This window comes from Triturus cristatus, chromosome 7 (genome assembly GCF_964204655.1).
Source record: "Triturus cristatus chromosome 7, aTriCri1.1, whole genome shotgun sequence".
Classification (NCBI taxonomy): Eukaryota; Metazoa; Chordata; class Amphibia; order Caudata; family Salamandridae; genus Triturus; species Triturus cristatus.
The window spans coordinates 1,832,432,658-1,832,452,249 of NC_140590.1; positions in this window are offsets into that span (position 1 = coordinate 1,832,432,658).

Here is a 19,592-nt window from a genome sequence, read left to right on the forward strand (position 1 = left end):
CTCTCAGGATTTTCCCTTTCCAGCTTCCAATTTCCAGTAGGTTTTTGTGCAGCTGAGCTTTCCTTCAGTAAGTGACCCTTCGTACGGACACCTGTCCTCCATGTAATCATGTGGGAAGGCACAGTGGCTTCTAGAAGGCATCATCTTTACATCAGACAGATCAAGACCCAGGTTTGGAACCAACATCTGCATCCAGCTCCAGACATTATCAGGTGATTATTGGGTGTAATGAGGAGAGCTGTATTTGAGGGCTAAAAGATCAAACAATTCCTATAAAGCAGGTTTTCAAAACAATTTATTCTAGGTCTGTCTGAATTTTCAGGAAGGGATGAAAGGAGAATCGTAGCTTCGCTGAGGACAGGCGACCCACTGTCCCGTGCTCTCCATGCCACTGGAGTCAAGCAGGCCTGACTGATGAGGGGTGAAACCGCAAAACCGGTCCTAGGATGCTTGTTTACAGTCCAGGGAGGACCTAGCTTGGCAGTTCGGGCTGGACTGTTCCCATGAGGCACAGGGTCAAGACTGATTTGATTATGGCTGGGTTCAAACTGGAATGGCATGGGGTACACAAAAACTATGGATTTAGGCCCAGATCTATGTACTGGGGTGAATGTTTGACATTGTTCAGCATTGTATTCATCAATTATGCGGCAAACATAGAAGGAAGAAAACATCATCAATTATTGTTTCCTGCACAAAAACAATCATTGCTACAATGCACACACCCTTGCACTATAGTGCAAAGGGGACTGCATGGGCTCTAGGCAGCCAATTGTGAGCCAGCGCACAGGAAAGCAAAAGGATGCATCATATTGCTGTACATGTGATGCATCCCGGCACTTTCCTAATGTTTCAGTTCGACACAGCAAGATGGCTTGCAGTGCTGTGCTGCGTCATTTTCTATTAAATATGCACCCCACTGTCAACATATGCTACTGTCACTTATTAGGAGACTTGCAGAAAAGGGGGGCAATGCAGCAGATACAATCTCTACTTCTTTCTCAACTTCCACAGCTGCACCACAATTATGCTAATATCCAAAATTAATTGCAATAAAGGGGGGGCTTGATGTGGAGAGAGCAGGTTGGTCTGCAACATATACTTTTTGTTACTGGCTTGTTCACAAATCATTCCAGACAGATATCAAAATGTACTTAGAACTCAGCAGATCTAAGTTCAACTACAGATGCAATAGACAACAAGCTGGACTGATACACAGATTCAATTCTAATCCAACGATAAAAGCTGAACCTAGCCTCTAATGAGAAAGACACTGCAGAGAAACATGTGGAACATCAACCTCCACCTTCATATGAGGATCTTGGCTACAAATGGGGCAATCCTGGTAGGATTATCTGATTGTGAAACATCAGGATGAGTTTTGATAGGATGTAAAATAGTATTTTGTCGATAAGCAGCACCAGATTACTTTGAGTGCTTCAAGAGGCCACTGAGCAGTGGCGGCTGCCACAAACAAAAAGTGAGGAGGCAGAGGGAGGGAGCGTGGTAGGGGGAGCATGGAAGAGGGACGGTGGGGGAGGAGTTTAATAATATTTAAAAAGAAAGAAGAAGACTTACCTGAAGCAGCCGGCCACCTCCCGCGTCGTGGCTTGGTGTTGTTCCTGGTCCCACCTTACACTGGGACAGCATCACGGACTCCCTGTGCAATCCCGTGCCGCTCTCATTCTCTGAGGGCAGCGCAGGGATTGGTCTGAGTGGGCTGGTTTGATGCTCTGCTCACGCACAGGGAGTCCTTGCTATTTCTCTAATCCGGCAGTTCAATACAGCCAGGTTGGAGAAATCTAAGTGTGCATTTGCGTTTGGCCAGCCTAAGATGGCTGGCCAAACACACATGCACACTTAGAGGAGCACCAACTTGTCCTCCTTCCCCCTCCCGTTGCTCCGGCCCCACCCCTTCCTACGCATGCTGGCTCAGCTAGAAGGTGAAGAATAGAATGATGATAGAATTTTTTTTATTTTTCACTTGCTAGCTCCGAGCGAGTGGGGTGACCCTCCTCCGCCATTGCGGAGGACCAACCCCTGCCACTGAGGGATGATAAAAAGCATCATAGTGACGATTTTCAAGTCTCAAACCTAGGATGTATCATCCATTCAGACTCATCGCAGCAAGAGCCAAAAAATAGAGCAGAGGGAATCCAAGATAAGAAAAACATCCAGGGAAATCATGACAGGGGAGAAAAGAGGGCACAGAGCATGCAGGGGGGGTTGTAAGCTGTATGACCAAAGCTATCCTGCAGCACAAATAATCCCTAATATTGGATATCCAAAATCACATTTTAAAGGAACTGACAGACACTGTAATGGTGTGGCAAAGGTAGCATCTATACTAGACCACTGTAATGGTGTGGCAAAGGTAGTAACTATACTAGACCACTGTAATGGTGTGGCAAAGGTAGTAACTATACTTGGCCACTGTAATGGTGTGGCAAAGATAGCAACTATACTAGACCACTGTAAGGGTGTGGGAACTGTAATACACTGTAATGGTGCAGGAGCTGTACCAACTATACTAGAACACTGTAATGATCTGGGAACTGTAATACACTGTAATGGTGCAGGAGCTGTAGCAACTATACTATTTATTTATTTATTTATTTATAAAGTTTTGTATAGCACGAACATGACCCACGGGGGTATCAAAGCGCTTTACAGCACATAATTCTCACATGTTATACATGCAGCCGGAAATCGCATGTAATACAAAAGAGGTAGGCATTGGTGTTTGGATATAATTGGTGGCAAATAGGCAACAAAGTGTTAAATATTTAGGATGTTAATTTGTTCATTAGAAACAATTTTGCTTCTTTTTTGAAGGTGGTAAAAGAGGAGATTCTGCGTATGTCTGGTGGAAGGTTGTTCCAGATCTTCGGTGCGATACCTGAGAAGGCTCTGCACCCAGTTCTCTTTTTGTGGAAGGATTGAGGTTTTAGTAGTAGTGAGCTTGCGCTTCGCGTATGTCTACAACCTCCCGACCGCTCTAGCTTTTGCGCTAGATAGCTGGGGGTGTTGCTACTTAGGGCTTTATGTGTCATGCAGGCGATTTTTAGTTGTATTCTCGACTCGTAGGGCAGCCAGTTCAGAGCCTTCAGGGCCGGTGTGATGTGGTTATTTCTTTTTGTTCCGGAGACCCGCCTGGCCGCAGCGTTAAGCGATGCCCTGATCGGTGCTAGCTTGTATTTTGGAAGACCGCAAAGCGTGGTGCTTCCATAGTCCAGTCTTGGTAGTACTAGCGCTTGAACCGCCATTTTTAGATCAGTCTGTGGGAGGAAAGGTTTAAGTTTCCTTAAGATACTCAACTGAAAATTGGCTCCCTTGGTGGCATTGTAGATTTGTGCCTGCATATTTAAATGTTTGTCAAAGGTGACTCCCAGGGATTTTGCGGAGTCAATGATGTGTGGGGCGCAATCAAAGGAAGTTAGATGCTTCAGCCAAAAGTCTATCTTGGGTGTGTGATTGGGGGGAGATGAGGAGGAACTCAGTTTTCTTGGTATTGAGCATGAGGTGGTTGCCATTGAGCCAGTTTTGGGTATTATGTAGAATGGCGTTGAGGGAAATGAAGTCATCTGGTGAGGAGATTTTCATATATATTTGAGTGTCGTCCGCGTATAGGTGATATAGAATGTTTGCGGAGTTCAGCGCATTGGCAAAGGGTTCCATGAGTAGATTAAAAAGGATTGGTGATAGTGCTGATCCCTGTGGAACTCCTAGGGTGACCATGGATGGTTGAGAGAGTAATTGCTTCATCTTGATTCTTTGGGTTCTGTTGCTTAGGAAGGAGGTGAACCATTGCAAAACTGGACCGGTAAGGCCCATCCTTCGTTCAAGAAGGGCCAGTAGATTGTCATGTTTAACCGTGTCGAAAGCGGAAGATAGATCAAGGAGTATCAATAAGCACGATTCGTTATGATCTAACATTTTTAAGATGTCATCCATTATATGAGTGAGTGCTGATTCAGTACTGTGACCTTGCCGGAAGCCGGATTGGTGTTTATCTAGGAGACTGAAGTTCTCGATGTGTTTGCAAAGTTGAATTTGAACATATTTTTCCAATAACTTCGCCAGAGTGGGGATGCTGGATATAGGGCGATAGTTGTTGAGATCTGTGGAGAGGGAGTTGACTTTCATTAGCGAGAACACTGTAATGGTGTGGGAACTGTAATACACTGTAATGGTGTGACAAAGGTAGCAACTCTACTAGAACACTGTAATGGCGTGGGAACAGTAAATACACTGTATGGGTCCTGGAACTGCAGCAGCTATGCTAGATCAGTGTAATGGTGTGGGGACTGTAATGCACTGTAATTGTGCGGCAGAGATAGCACCTATACTAGAATACTGTAATGGTGTGGGAACTGTAAGACATTGTAATGTTGTAGTAACTGTAGCATCTATACCAGAACATTGTAATGGTGAGAGAACTGTAGTAACTCTACTAGAACACTGTAATAGTGTGGGAACAGTAAATACACTGTAAGGGTCCTGGAACTGTAGCAACTATGCTAGAACACTGTAATGGTGTGGGACCTGTACTACATTATAATGGTGCGGGAATTGTAGCTACTGTACTGGAACACTGTAATGGTGTGGGGACTGTAATGCACTGTAATGGTGCCGGAATTGTAGCACCTATACTGGGCCACTGTAATGGTGTGGGAACTGTAATACATTGTAATGGTGCAGGAATTGTAGCAACTGTACTGGAACACTGTAATGGTGTGGGGCCTGTAATACATTGTAATGGTGCGGAAATTGTAGCAACTGTACTGGAACACGGTAATGGTGTGGGACCTGTAATACATTGTAATGGTGCGGAAATTGCAGCAACTCTACTGGAACATGGTAATGGTGTGGGACCCAGCCGCGGCCCGTGGAGGGAGTTCCGTGGGGCGGTAAGTCGGGGCGGGGGGTTCTAAACACCGGAATATGGATAATTGCAGGTAAGTAAACAATTAAATAAATAAAACGAATTTCGTAGCGCGCGCTGCATTGCAAAATGCGATGCAGCGCGCACTACGAAATTCGTTTTATTTATTTCATTGTTTACTTACCTGTAATTATCCATATTCCGGTTTTTAGAACCCCCCACCCTGCCCCTCCCCCGCCCCGCCTTACCGCCCCACGGAACTCCCTCCACGGGCCGCGGCGGGTGGGACCTGTAATACATTGTAATGGTGCGGAAATTGTAGCAACTGTACTGGAACACTGTAATGGTGTGGGACCTGTAATACATTGTAATGGTGCGGAAATTGTAGCAACTGTACTGGAACACTGTAATGGTGTGGGACCTGTAATACATTGTAATGGGGCGGAAATTGTAGCAACTGTACTGGAACACTGTAATGGTGTGGGACCTGTAATACATTGTAATCATGCGGGAATTGTAGCAACTGTACTGGAACACGGTAATGGTGTGGAACCTGTAATACATTGTAATTGTGCGGAAATTGTAGCAACTGTACTGGAACACTGTAATGGTGTGGGAACTGTAATACATTGTAATGGTGCGGGAATTGTGGCAACTGTACTGGAACACGGTAATGGTGTGGGACCTGTAATACATTGTAATGGTGCGGAAATTGTAGCAACTGTACTGGAACACTTAATAGTGTGGGAATTGTAATGCATTGTAATGGTGCGGAAACTGTAGCAACTGTACTGGAACACTGTAATGGTGTGGGACCAGTAATACATTGTAATGGTGCGGAAATTGTAGCAACTGTACTGGAACACTGTAATGGTGTGGGACCTGTAATACATTGTAATCATGCAGGAATTGTAGCAACTGTACTGGAACACAGTAATGGTGTGGAACCTGTAATACATTGTAATTGTGCGGAAATTGTAGCAAATGTACTGGAACACTGTAATAGTGTGGGAACTGTAATAAATTGTAATGGTGCGGGAATTGTGGCAACTGTACTGGAACACGGTAATGGTGTGGGACCTGTAATACATTGTAATGGTGCAGAAATTGTAGCAACTGTACTGGAACACGGTAATGGTGTGGAACCTGTAATACATTGTAATTGTGCGGAAATTGTAGCAAATGTACTGGAACACTGTAATAGTGTGGGAACTGTAATACATTGTAATGGTGCGGGAATTGTGGCAACTGTACTGGAACACGGTAATGGTGTGGGAACTGTAATACATTGTAATGGTGCGGGAATTGTAGCAACTGTACTGGAACACTTAATAGTGTGGGAATTGTAATGCATTGTAATGGTGCGGAAATTGTAGCAACTGTACTGGAACACTGTAATGGTGTGGGACCTGTAATACATTGTAATTGTTTAGTATAACTTTGTAGGTGATCCATCATCACGGTGTGTAATATTTTGTTTTGCTGTGATATTAAAATACATATCTTTGAATAAAGCAAGCCCTTCCATAAATAGTATTTGATCGTATCTGTTATGAGACTGTTTGAGCTCTGAGTCTCTGACCCCCCCCCTCCCCCCGCCTCCCAGATAAGCCTTTCACTGCTTGTTATTGCTATCTTGTCAAATGTGGAGTGCGTGTACTTGGACTGTGTAGTGGCCTGCTCTGCCTCGCGCTGCTAGAGCGCGAGGCGTACATTCAGCGTCTCGCGCTGTTCGCGATGACGCGGTGTTTGTGACAGTTATGACAGTTGGGACGATTATTATTGTGAAGCCACAGGCAAGCTGCGTGCCCGTGGGAGTTCGTGGAAATAAAGTCTTGCTGTTTTCCACTCTCGACTCCGTCTGATCACTACAAGACGAAGTGGCGACGAGTACGACTCCCACAGAACCCACAAGAGAATCTGGTTCAGGTACCTGATGAGTCGGACGCCCTGCGCACCCCTCACGAAATGGTCGGTGTTGGTCCACTGCCTCAGCCTTGCACGGAGATGTGACCGTCTGTCTCCTGATGTCTCCGTGTGATTGATTTGAACAGCCTGAGGTGAGGAAACGTATGACGACAGGCGTTTCGCGCGTCTCCGCTGTTTCTGTAAACTGACACGTTATCTTCCCCGCCCAGCTCTTAAAGCGACAGCCTCATCTTGGTCAATTTCAATGCTGCGCAAGGTTTAGCAAAGTATTGTGCAGGAAACGTGGACTGGAGTGTTCTGGGCAGCATCAACAAGTGGGAAGAATATACGCATTTAGGCAAAAAGGGTTACTCACTCAACATTTGACAAATAGGACATTATGTGGGCACGACCTTAAGACGTACAAGGACTAAACACATAAATCCTCTCGCTATCTCCCTTGTTGGGGTTACAGAGGCTGTTTCATACGTTGTGGCTTATCTAGAACATTGGCTTAGAGGCAATTTCGTACGCTCTGAGGATTGCCACCATTAACTACTTATATGTAGTAACAATAAATATATATATATTTCCTCATTTGCATTTTGAAGAAAATCTCACATGATGCAGTCTATTCTTCCTCCATCTCCTTTCCTGGACACACCTGGCGAACCTCCTGTGCCTTGGAGGAAGTGGTTCGACGCGTTTGAAAATTACCTGGGTGCAATAGGAGCACATAGGTTCAGGGCAGAAAGGAAAAAGTTTTTACTACTCCATTCTCTGGGGTATGAAGGGAGAGAAACCCTTAAACATTTACCTGATGTAGTGGTGGAAGAAGACGAAGAAACGGATGAATACAAAGACACAGTGAAGAAATTAAAAGCCAGATTTGACAAGCAACCCAGTGTGGTGGTGTCTAGACACAATTTTTTTAAAAGAATGCAGAAAACCGAGGAAGATGTAGACACATACATTACTGCTTTGAGGAAGTTGGTGGCAGAATGTGATTTTGAAAATTTCAGTGAACAGTTGATTCGTGATCAGTTTATAGGAAAATGTCTGGACAAAACTATAAGACAAAAACTTTTATCTTTGGAAAATCCCTCCCTGGATGAATCTATTCGCATAGCGAAAAGTATTGAAACGTCACAATCTTCCATAAAGGAACTGGAAAGTAAAAGTGTTGAAGTCGTTACCCCTGTCCGTTTTAAAAAGTATGAGAAAAAAAAAGATTATCAGCCAAATAATTTCTTCAAAAGGACTGATATCTGTTACAGATGTGGATACCCCTCCCATGTGAAAAGTGGTAGACCGTGTCCTGCGAGAAATGCTACCTGTCGCAAATGTGGGAAATTGGGACATTTTGACAAAGTATGCCAAAGCCAAAAATATAAGAAAGAACAGGTAGCATGTGCCATGGATGCAAGTGGGAGTGACAGTGACGACACCCTTTGTGAACTTAAGGACATGGTTGTGGTTGTCAGTGAAGGGAACATGAAAAGTGGTAACCCTGATGACTGTGTAGATCCCTATGCCATCATTGGAGTAGGTGAAGAAAGTTTGAGACTGCTTGTAGACTCTGGTGCAAGGATCACAATGATCAGTGAATCTTTGTTCAGGAGAAAATGGGGTAACAGACCTCTGCAACCGCCTGACCGTGAGCCTGTATCCTATGAAGGGAGAAGTATAGAACTGATGGGGTACTTTGAGGACATCTTGATTTTCAAGAACAGACACATTTATGGAAAAGTATATGTCGCTGTCAATGGATTAGACATATTAGGATGGTTCCACCAAGGTTTGTTCAGTATGATGCTGTGCCCTGGAGCAAAGGAACAGATTCTAGTTGTTCGGGACCAAACACAGGTTGAGGAACTACTCAATAAATATCCCAGAGTGTTTTCAGGCGAATTGGGGAAAATCAAAGGATTCAAACACAAGATCAAGATAAAGAGTGATGTGGTACCGGTAAAACACAAAATAAGGAGTATCCCTTTCAGCATCAGAGAAGACCTGGAGAAATAACTTTTGTCCATGCAAAAAAGAGGGGTTATTGAACCCATAGAGTCGTCTGATTGGTCCTCAGCATTGGTCGTGGCAAGGAAGAAAAATAATGATCTCAGAATCTGCATTGATTTGCGCAATCTAAACAAGGTCATCTGGGTGGACTCGCATCCTCTACCGAACATATCGGAAATGCTGGGTGTAGTCGAAGGTGCCAAGGTCTTCACCAAACTTGATCTAGCCTCGGCATATCACCAAATTGAACTGGACAAGGATTCACGCCATTTCACAGCGTTCAACTCCCCTGCAGGTTTGTTCCAATTTTGTCGAATGCCTTTCGGTTTGGCCTCAGCAGCCTCTGTCTTTCAGAGGGTTATGGTCAATTTACTGAAGGGAATAAAGAACGTGGCCATATTCCAGGATGACATTCTGCTGTTCGCAAAAGACCAACAAGAACACGACATTGTACTGAACAAGATCCTGTCTATATTCCAGGAACATGGGGTGGTCCTAAAAAGGGACAAGTGTGAATTCTCTAAAAACAAGATGGATTATCTGGGTCACACGATATCAAGTGAAGGAGTCACGCCCAAACCGAGTTTGGTTCAAGCCATTGTTGATGCCTCCGCTCCCAAAGACAAAGCTGGAGTCAAGTCACTGTTAGGTCTCACAGAATTTTATGCCCGCTTTATTCAAGACTATGCTACAAAGATTCGTCCCATTTCCAAGCTGCTCCAAGACAGAAGTGAATTTGTGTGGGATGATGAATGCAAAGCTGCCTTCGATTGGATCAAGGAACAACTTAGCACGGTCAAGGCCTTGAAGCCATTCGTACAAGGGGTCCAGTGTACTTTGACTGTTGATGCTAGCAGTTATGGTCTGGGCGCTGTGTTGACACAGATTGTTGACAAAAAGGAACACACTGTAGGGTTTGCATCCAGAGTACTGAGAGAAGCAGAGACTCACTATTCGGTCATTGAGAAGGAGCTTCTAGCGTGTTGGTGGGGCATTGAAAAATTTAAAAATTATTTGTGGGGACAAAAATTCATGCTTCAAACGGACCACAAACCATTAGTTGCGATTTTAGGGTGCACCAACAGCCGTGGGGCCACTCCCCGCATCGCACGCCTAGCCTCCAAACTCTTACAATACAACTTTGATATTGTACATATTGCTGGGGGAAAAAATGTAAGAGCGGATGCACTGTCACGTTTACCTGCTAATACCAGTCAGGACATACAAGGCATAGATGAATGTAGTTTTGATGAAAAGGAGGATTATATTATAGCTAGTGTTGAACTTAGCAATGTTTGTACTATCGATCAGCAAAAATGGAGGGAGGCGGTGGCTGGAGATGAAGTTTCTAAAAACCTGATGAAATATATTTCCCAAGGGTGGCCCAGGGAAAGGAATGTAGATGTTATGTTACAACCCTATGTCAAGGTGTGTGATGAACTTTCGATTGAGGATGGTCTAGTTTTCAGGTTAGAAAAACTTGTTCCACCGGTGGACATCAGATCCAGTCTTCTCACCAAAGCACATGAGGGGCACCTTGGTGCCACATTAACCAAGCGTAGAGTAAGAGAGTACTTTTGGTGGCCCAAAATGGATAGAGATATTGAGGAAATGGTGCAAGAGTGCACTGTTTGTTCGTCAAGTGACAAAAGTCTTCACACTAGTAGTCCTCCCCTTACTCCTATTCCCCTCCCGGGTGGACCGTGGGAAAAACTTGGCATAGATGTTCTAGGACCCTTTCACAGCCTTCCCCAACAGTGCAAATTTGCCATTGTCATGGTGGACTATTACACTAAGTGGCCTGAGGCCAAGTTTGTCTCTAAGGTCGATTCCCAAGAAATCATCGACTTCTTAAGGGAAACATTTATGAAAGAAGGGTTTCCCCAAACTTTAATCTCAGATAACGGGGTACAATTTGTATCATCTGAGGTACAAGAGTTTCTTAGAGAATCTGCCATCACTCATCACCGAAGCTCTCTCTATCATCCTCAAACCAACGGCTTGGTAGAGAGACTCAATAGAGTCATAGGTGATTGTGTCAAATGGGCTCTCGCCCACCACAAAGCTGTTCCCCATAGTGTCAGGACTATGTTGTGGTTCTATAGAACCACTCCTCATTCTTCCACAGGGGTGTCCCCCTTTGAACTACTGAGAGGTAGGAAACCATGTACCGAGTTTAGACCGGCTTGGATGTCTAAATGGAATAAATCCTATTCTTCTCCCCAAGAGATGGATGAGAAAGTGAGGTCCAAGTCTGCGGAGGTCCAGGTCAAACAAAAGGAGTACCTTGATGAAAGGATGCGTGTTAAGATCAGAGAATTTGCTGTGGGAGACAGGATCAGAATAAAGAAACCAGGCTTTGTAAGGAAAGGAGAAGCTAAGTATGGGGAAATTGTGGTGGTGGATAAAGTGTGTGGTAATGCAGTTCGAGTCAATAGAAAAGACTGGTGGAATAGTAACAAGGTGGCGAAAGTTAAAAATATGCTCAACGACGTCAAGTGTCCCATGTTGAGAAGTGAGGCCTCTCATAGGATCTCTCAAGGTAAACTTGATGTCCCGAACTCTTCTCCCAGCCACGCCGCTGTCAGGAGGAGTACCAGAACAGTTAATATTCCTGTTAGGTACCGTCAATGACTTTCTGTGTTTCTCTTTACCACTGTGGTGTTCCTCCTGCACTTTCTGTCTTGCTCTCTCTCTCTCTCTCTCTCTCTTTCTCTCTCTCTCTCTCTCTCTCTCTCTCTCTCTCTCCTACTCTCTCGTGGTTTTCCTTTCTTTCTTTCTTTCTTTCTTTCTTTCTTTCTTTCTTTCTTTCTTTCTTTCGTTCTTCCCTGTCTCTTGCCCTCCTTATCGCTGCTTTCTCTGTTTCTCTGTTTTCCAAGAAAAGGAGATATGTAGTGGCCTGCTCTGCCTCGCGCTGCTAGAGCGCGAGGCGTACATTCAGCGTCTCGCGCTGTTCGCGATGACGCGGTGTTTGTGACAGTTATGACAGTTGGGACGATTATTATTGTGAAGCCACAGGCAAGCTGCGTGCCCGTGGGAGTTCGTGGAAATAAAGTCTTGCTGTTTTCCACTCTCGACTCCGTCTGATCACTACAGACTGCTTTGTAGAGGTATAGTAGGATGGGCCACATCGCTTAAGAGGCAAATGACCCCAAGCACCCCTGGTGTGGCCCTTTGGCCACCCCTGCTCGACCGGGGCCCGACAGGTAGGAAGAACGGCCCATCACCGCTGGTTTCACTCCACAGCATCTCGTGGATGTGAGCACTTTTGAAGAGTGGTCCACACATGTACTGACTTTAATTCCCTTTATTTGTTTCTTCATTTTGAGGTCCACCAATCCCCGGCCCCGCCCCTCCATGGTTCTGGATGCGGTCTCCATTGTGTCCCCGTGAGCTGCCTCCTCCTATTTTAACTTTATCCATGTTTTCTGGATTTTAGCATTGACAAACCCAATATATGAGAGATCCAGTGCTTCTAATACGAGGTCTAATTCTGAATTATACGACAATCCACTAGGTGGCAGAAGAGTCAAATGTATTTTGTGACTCACCATGCTGAGAGAAGCAGGACTCTGCTCAATGCGTCTCGATTCTGTCATTTATGAATTCCAGTATAAGTTATTTGCATCAATACATTAATAAAATAAACTTTGTTATGTTCCCTTCATTTATCACTGCCTATCTACGTTTGTCCCCTTGTACTGTGCACACTTGTTCTTGACCCTTGGACATTTTATTGGAGAATATCCGTGATTATATTTTTAAATACTTATTTGAATGACAGATCAACTGTTCTCTCTGTAAGGTGCTCTTAAATTCAGAGCCCTGCTGAGTAGAGTCTCTGCACACATTATTACTAACTGGATGAAAGTGCTTAATTTGTGCCTGTGGTAGCCAGGGCCCTACTGGGGAACTACAAGCAAACCAGACCCCTCTCCTCCCCTTCCTTTACTGTCTCTCTCTTTCCACCAATCCAGATTCAATCTCTCTTCTCCCCTCTCCTTCTCTCTGATCTCTCACCTGGTCCGGGCTGGGAAGCCATAGCATCTCCGTGAAATACACTCAACCTGCTCCACTCCTTTCATCTCCTTGTGCATTGCCTCTCTTTCCATCCTTCCATTCTCTCAGCCTCTCTCGTCTCTGATCACCTTCTCCCTACTTTCCCCCTCCTTCCCTCTTTTTCTCTCCCTCTTCTTCATCCGTGATCACTTTCTCTCTACCTTCTCCCTCCTTCTCTCTCTCTCTCTTTCTCTCGCTCTCTCTCTTCTCCATCACTGATTCATTTCTCTCTACCTGCCCCCCTCTCTCTCGCTCTCTATCTCCCTCTTCTCCATCTCTGATCACTTTCTCTCTACCTTCCCCTTTAGATCTCTCTCTCTCTCTCTCTCTCTCACTCCCTCCATCTCTGATCCCTTTCTCTCTACCTTCCACTTCCTTCTCGCTCTTTCTCTCTCTTTTCTCCAGCTCTGATCCATTTCTCTCTACCTTCCCCCTCCTTCTCTCTCTCTCTTTATCTCTATCTCTCTCTTTCCATCTCTGATCACTTTCTCTCTAACTTCCCCTTCTGCTCTCTCTCTCTATCTCTCTTTCTCTCTCACTTTCTCTCCTCCATCTCTGATCCCTTACTCTCTACCTTCCCCCTTCTTTCTCTCTCTCTTTCTCTTTCTCTCTTTCTTTTCTCCAGCTCTGATCCATATCTCTCTACCTTCCTCCGTCTCTCTCTCTCCTATTCCTTTCTCTCTCTCTCTTCTCCAGCTCTGATCCTTTTAACTCGACCTTCCCCCTCCTTCTTTCTCTCTCTCTATTCTACTCTCGCTCTCTCTCTTTTCCATCTCTGATCACGTCCTCCCTACCTTCCGCCTCCTTATCTTTCTCTTCTCCATCGCTGATCCCATTCCTCCACCTCCCCCTCCTCTCTCTCTTTCTCTCTCTTTTGAAGCCTTCCAGTGCCTGGAGAACTCAACCCTGCGCCTGAGGAAAGTGTCATAGAACCAGGTGCTGACCCTTGCCCTAAAAACTGGCCTCCTGTGTCGCCAGCCCTCAGGGAAATGCCCAGTCAGATAAAAGGCTGGTCCAACCCTGTCTCCATCCTGTAATGACCTGGTGTCGCCTCATAAGCAATAACACATGCAGAGATTCAGAAATATGTATTTCAAATATGATTCATTTATTCACATGTGTGGCAGAGCCAGTGGCGGCTCCTCCACGATGGCAGAGGCGCATCGCCCCACTGCTTTCAAACAGTGCGACGAAGAAGAAACATAAAATGATAATAACTTATAGTTTTCACCATTTTATGCTTTATGCTGCTTTGCGGGTGGGTGGACTGCTCTGTTCTTGGAGCAGAGCTGGGGAGGAGCAGGTTGTCCACTCCCCCTGAGAGCACAATGACAGTCATGCACTGTTTCCCTGTTCTCCTTGCAGGCTGCATTACAGCCTGCATGGAGACAAGCCCATGCCCCTATTCCCTGGATGAGCTTCGAACGAGGACACTCAAAACCAATCACAAAGCTGCATTGCAGCATTGTGATTGTGTCAGGGGAGCCTGGGTGCTTAGCAATCACACACCGAATTGCAGTGTTGTGATTGGTCAGTGGGGCCTGCTTCCTGTTCCTCGAATTCCACAAGGAAAGGAGGAACAGAGACGTGGGAACCAGCAGCAAAATAAGTTTTTTAATAATATTTATTTTTATTGTGTGAGCCCCCCACCCCCACGCAATACCCCCCACCCTCCTCGCGACCCACCCGTCCCTCCACCCGCCAGCCATGCCGGCCACTACTGGGCAGAGCGCATTTGATCGCTTACATCAATAGCCTGGTTCATGGGAAATCAGTGTCTGCAAATGCACCCTCCTACCTGGTTGATCAACTTGTCTCACAGCCGTGAGCCAACTACTAGCTCAGCCCAGTGCTTGCGTCCCGTCCCCCCTCAAGTGTGGAGCCCAGAAATTTGTCACCACCTTGGGTGAAGAGATGCACACCAGAGTTACAGTGCCCACAGCACTACATACCCCACAGACACAAATATATAGCTCAAGTTAGTCCATTACAGTTTGATTTTGGATTGTGAGGGCTGCTTCTTTATGATAGGCTTCTCCCCCACATGTACCTTTTTTGGCTACCCTTATTTATCGACCACCGGGCCCTAGTGTCAATTTTAGTAAAGAGCTCCCAGACAGCATAGCCAAATTAGTAAGTTCCACCTCTAACTTTACAGTTCTAGGCGACTTAAATATTCATTAGACCTGGCTTTGGACCCTGAATCTGAGGTGCTTACTGACATTTTAGAAGTATTGGCCCTGAAGCAAAACGTGTCTGGCTCCACTCATCAAGAAGGTCATCTTCTGGACCCTTTACTTTCTAATATCAACCATTTGTCAGTGGATAAACCTATCCCTCTACCTTGGTCAGACCACTTAATGGCTTCTTTTGCTTGGACTCCTTATGAGGGTGGACAGTCAAGGGAAAGGGTAAAACTTTGGAATCGGAGCTGGGCTAATCTCTCCACGGACGCTTGGGCGTCTACTCTTGATAGCACTAGGCTGGTGCTTAGTGATGACCCTGAACGTGATAATATTAAATTTAATCAGTGGCTTGAGACGTCTTTAGATAGCCATATCCCCAAAAAATGGTTATTTAGGAAAAAAGTTGATCATGACGCTGCCTGGTACTCCCCTAAACTTAGGGAGTTGAAACAACTTTGTAAACGCCATGAAAGAACCTGGAGAAAGGACTTCTCAATCACTGAGAAACTTAAATATAGAGATGCCATTAGAGTTTACAAAGCTGAAATTAGATTTGCCCAATCTAATTATTTTACAAATAAAATTATGTTAGCGGCTAACTCACCCTGTGAAATTTTTAAAATTACTAAATCTCTTATGCAACTTCCTGAGCCCTCCTTGCCCCCTGAAAATGCTACAGGTTGTTGCAACGAATTGCCTCTTTTTTTCTATAAGAAGATTCAGGATATTTACTTGGCCTTTCCCCCTTTTTCGGCTTTAGGAGGTGGGGCGAATCCCCCTTTGACTAGAGATGAACACCTTTCCTCAAAACTTTTTATTGACTCCATTCCATTGATGGACTTGGGAAATTTAAAACTGCAACTGGAGCGCCTTAAATCTGGTTCCCCTAGTGACGCAGCACCCCTCCGCATCCTTAACCAGGTATTTAATTCAATTGCTCCTGTTATTCTTTTTCCACTGGGATTGTCCCCTCTCTTTGGAAACAGGCTAGGGTGAGAACCCTTTTGAAGAAGCCCACCTTAGATCCCAGAGTGCTTGCCAATTACCGCCCTATTTCGTTACTTCCTGGGATTGCCAAAATATGTGAAAGGCATGTTAACTCTAGTCTTTCTGCTTTTTTGGAAAACAACCATTGCCTTCATTCCTCTCAAACAGGATTTAGGCCCCAGCAGGGCACTGAAACTGCCTTGCTAGCGGTTGTTGAGGAGTCGAGGAAAATCTTGGATGCCGGAGGCTCCACTGCGATTATTCTACTTGATCTCAGCACGGCCTTCGACACAGTAAATCATCAACTGTTATTGGCGAGACTTGAGGAAAGTGGGGTGACTGGCATTTTACTCAAATGGCTTGCGTCCTATCTCTCGGATAGATCTTTTCTAGTATTTGAGAATAATGCTACCTCCAACTGGATGCCATTGCAGGGTGGGGTGCCTCAGGGCTCTTCTCTAAGCCGCACACTTTTTAATGTGTATTTGCGTCCTCTGGCTGATATCGTCGAGCCGTTTGAGGTTAAGATCATTACGTACGCCGACGATACTCAGCTCATTGTGTCCCTCAACCTGTTAAACAATAACAAGTCTATCCTGGCCAATTGTTTGGAAAAGGTTTCGGCATGGATGGACTCTTCTTTCCTTAAGCTGAATGCGGCAAAAAAAGAACTTATGTTTCTGGGAAAAACGATCAGCCTGGAGAGTGGCACTCTCTGGCCTAAATGTATGGGAGACATTCCGGCGCCTAAAGACCAAGTAAAGAGCTTGGGAGTCTGTTTGGATCACAACCTTAGTTTCAAAACATAGGCGTCTAGGGTCGCTGGCTCTTGCTATGCCATTCCTAAAATGATTCAAAGTATCTTGCCCCTTCTGCCTTTTACAGCCAGGCAGCTGCTGGTACAAGCACTCATTTTATCTAGGCTTGATTATGCCAATGTGTTCTACCTGGGCTCTCCCTGTTGAGGTTCTGGACTTTTAAGAGTCCAGAGGTGTCAGGGAAACAACACCCGAAGATCCCTGAGTTCCTTCCTGTCTCGGTGCACAAATAAACAGAGACGCGGGTTTCTCGATGGTGGCGTCAGAGACCAAGATTTATTTACTGCAGGGACACAGAAGTCATAGGAACCACACAGAGGCAGAATCTACGAGACTGTTCAAATTGCATTAAGTGGGTTGTTCCTTAAATACACGAAAAATGTCTTTAGGCAACATTACACGAATATTTCTCATGCCCAACCCGGTATCCCAAACAAACAGTAAATAGACATCAAACAATAATTAGTCGTAGGTTTTCGGTATTCGATCAGGTCCCCTTGTCAGTTTTCCATTCTTTGCCCGATCCTCCCCATCATAAAAATCGTAACCTCCCCATTGTAAAAGCCCAGAAGGAGAGGAGCAGAGCCAGGTGCAAAGGATTGAACAGTAGGATAAGAGGTGTTTATGGATCAGAAACGGGCATGGCTACCGTCTTCGGCCTTTCAGTCAGGACAATGGACACGAGAACCAGTATAGCAGGACTGGCCTCAGGCAAGGGAGGCAGCTTGATTCTGCCTAGTCATGTAGCGTCAGCCTTTCTCGGGCTCGAGCTTACGTGTCCTTAACAAGGTGATTCTGCCGGGGTCATCGCCCGTTCATTGACTATGTGAGGGCAAGAAACAAAATGGATGCCGTAACTAAAATGGATGCCATGACTTTACAACAGAATGCCCTATTTCTCAGTGAATTCATGCTAGTTGCGTAGCGAAAACACTGTCATGCATATAATGGATCATTTGCGGTTCATTGGTACCAAAATCGTGTCAGTACTACGATACCGAATACACGGGTTCGGATCGCTACAGAACCTCAGACCGTCCTTTTGCCCTTACATAGGCAATAACTTACTCTATGTCAGAGTCCATTTCTATGTTCATCAGGTCACTGATATGTTGTTGAAGCATTACTCTATCCCGTGGCATATCTCTAAAAACAGGTGGTCTTCTTACGCATGTCGAAACGCAGAGACTACATAAGGCAGGACCACACTGAACAATGAGACAGCACGAAAATAAAAATACCAACGCAACACCAGTGACTATTAGAACCTTCCATCCCCACGCAGATAACAGACTCCAGAACCATCCCATTAATGACCAGTCACCTTCCTCTACATGAATAGAGTCAGAGATTTTGTGTAACTTAGAGATGGCCTTGTCTATCGTTGGCGCATTATCTGGGATAAAAACACAGCAACTCGATTGGATCATCTTCCATACCCCACCTCGATCTGCAAGTAACACATCAAGGACCATACGGTTCTGTAACGTTATGAGGCGATCCGCTTGAAGCTCAGCTGTCAGGTTACTAAGGGCACCCGCAGTTTCGGTGATAATGGATTCAACTACCCGTGTTGGTTGACGTAAGTTTCTACTGTTGGCCATAGGCCCCCAAAATGGAAGGAAACCTTTGAAGAAGTCTCCTGCTTCTTGGCCAGCAGTATCTTCTTTACTGAAAACACCTCTCACAACTCTAGTTTTGTGATAGTCCGGTGCAGCAGTGCATGTCGGAGGTAACAGTTGGGCGATATAACATGAGCCTGAGAAGTCAGCAGGCAGCCATGTGTATGCTCTGTCTTTGCAAACAAAATAGGTACCCTTAGCAGCTAAAAATGCAGGGGAAGACTGTGACGGGAAAACGTATGTTTCGATACAGTCACTCTTCCCTAGTCGATCTTTCGGATTTCTCCCATTTCCTTGCAAACAGACCTGACCTTGGTGGGGTACGACCCAGATCGGAGTCGAGCTTTTACGTTTGTTCTCACCCAGAGTAATGCCATATTCCGTAACATTCCAACCCATGTAAACTCGCAATTCATCCTTGGGAATGAACGGAGTGTTATTGACATCTCTAACCATGTCAGTGATTCCTTTTACCAAGGCTCTATTAGCGGAATTATACCTAGTGGAACGCGGAGGTCGTGGAGGATAGGTCTCTAGGGCATAAGCGAACATGGTCTGAAATGCCCAAAATGATCCATTATAACTAAAGGGCAGAACCAGATAAGGGATGCCCTTGTCCATGGTATGTGGTATCAAGCCACACACCCAGAAGTTTGTTGTGTTAACCACTAGTTGATGTTGGTGTAAGAGCTGAATGAAAGTGTTATTTATAAACTCAGAGCGTCGAGCTTGCTCGTGGGCAGGAAAAGGATGGAAAGAATGAAGAGAAATAACAGTCGGAGAAACGGGAACATGAGGAGATACTGTAGATGTAACAGGTGTAAAGATCAACTGAATACCAAAAATAATTCCGCCTACCAAAGTTATTAAAACAATTAGAAGAGTCAGAGCACATTGCATTAGAAAACATTTGCTATACAATATGTCATATAGTTTTGTCGCAGTTCAGGAAGCTCCATCTTCTACAACCGTTCGCAACGGATGGTTTGAACCTGTTAAAAATTGCCTCTGTCTACTCTGGGAGTTCCCAAAGTAAACAGAAGAAACCGACCTTGTGTCTGGTTCCCTGCAAATTAAAACAAGGCACACGTTACGACCCTACGGTAAC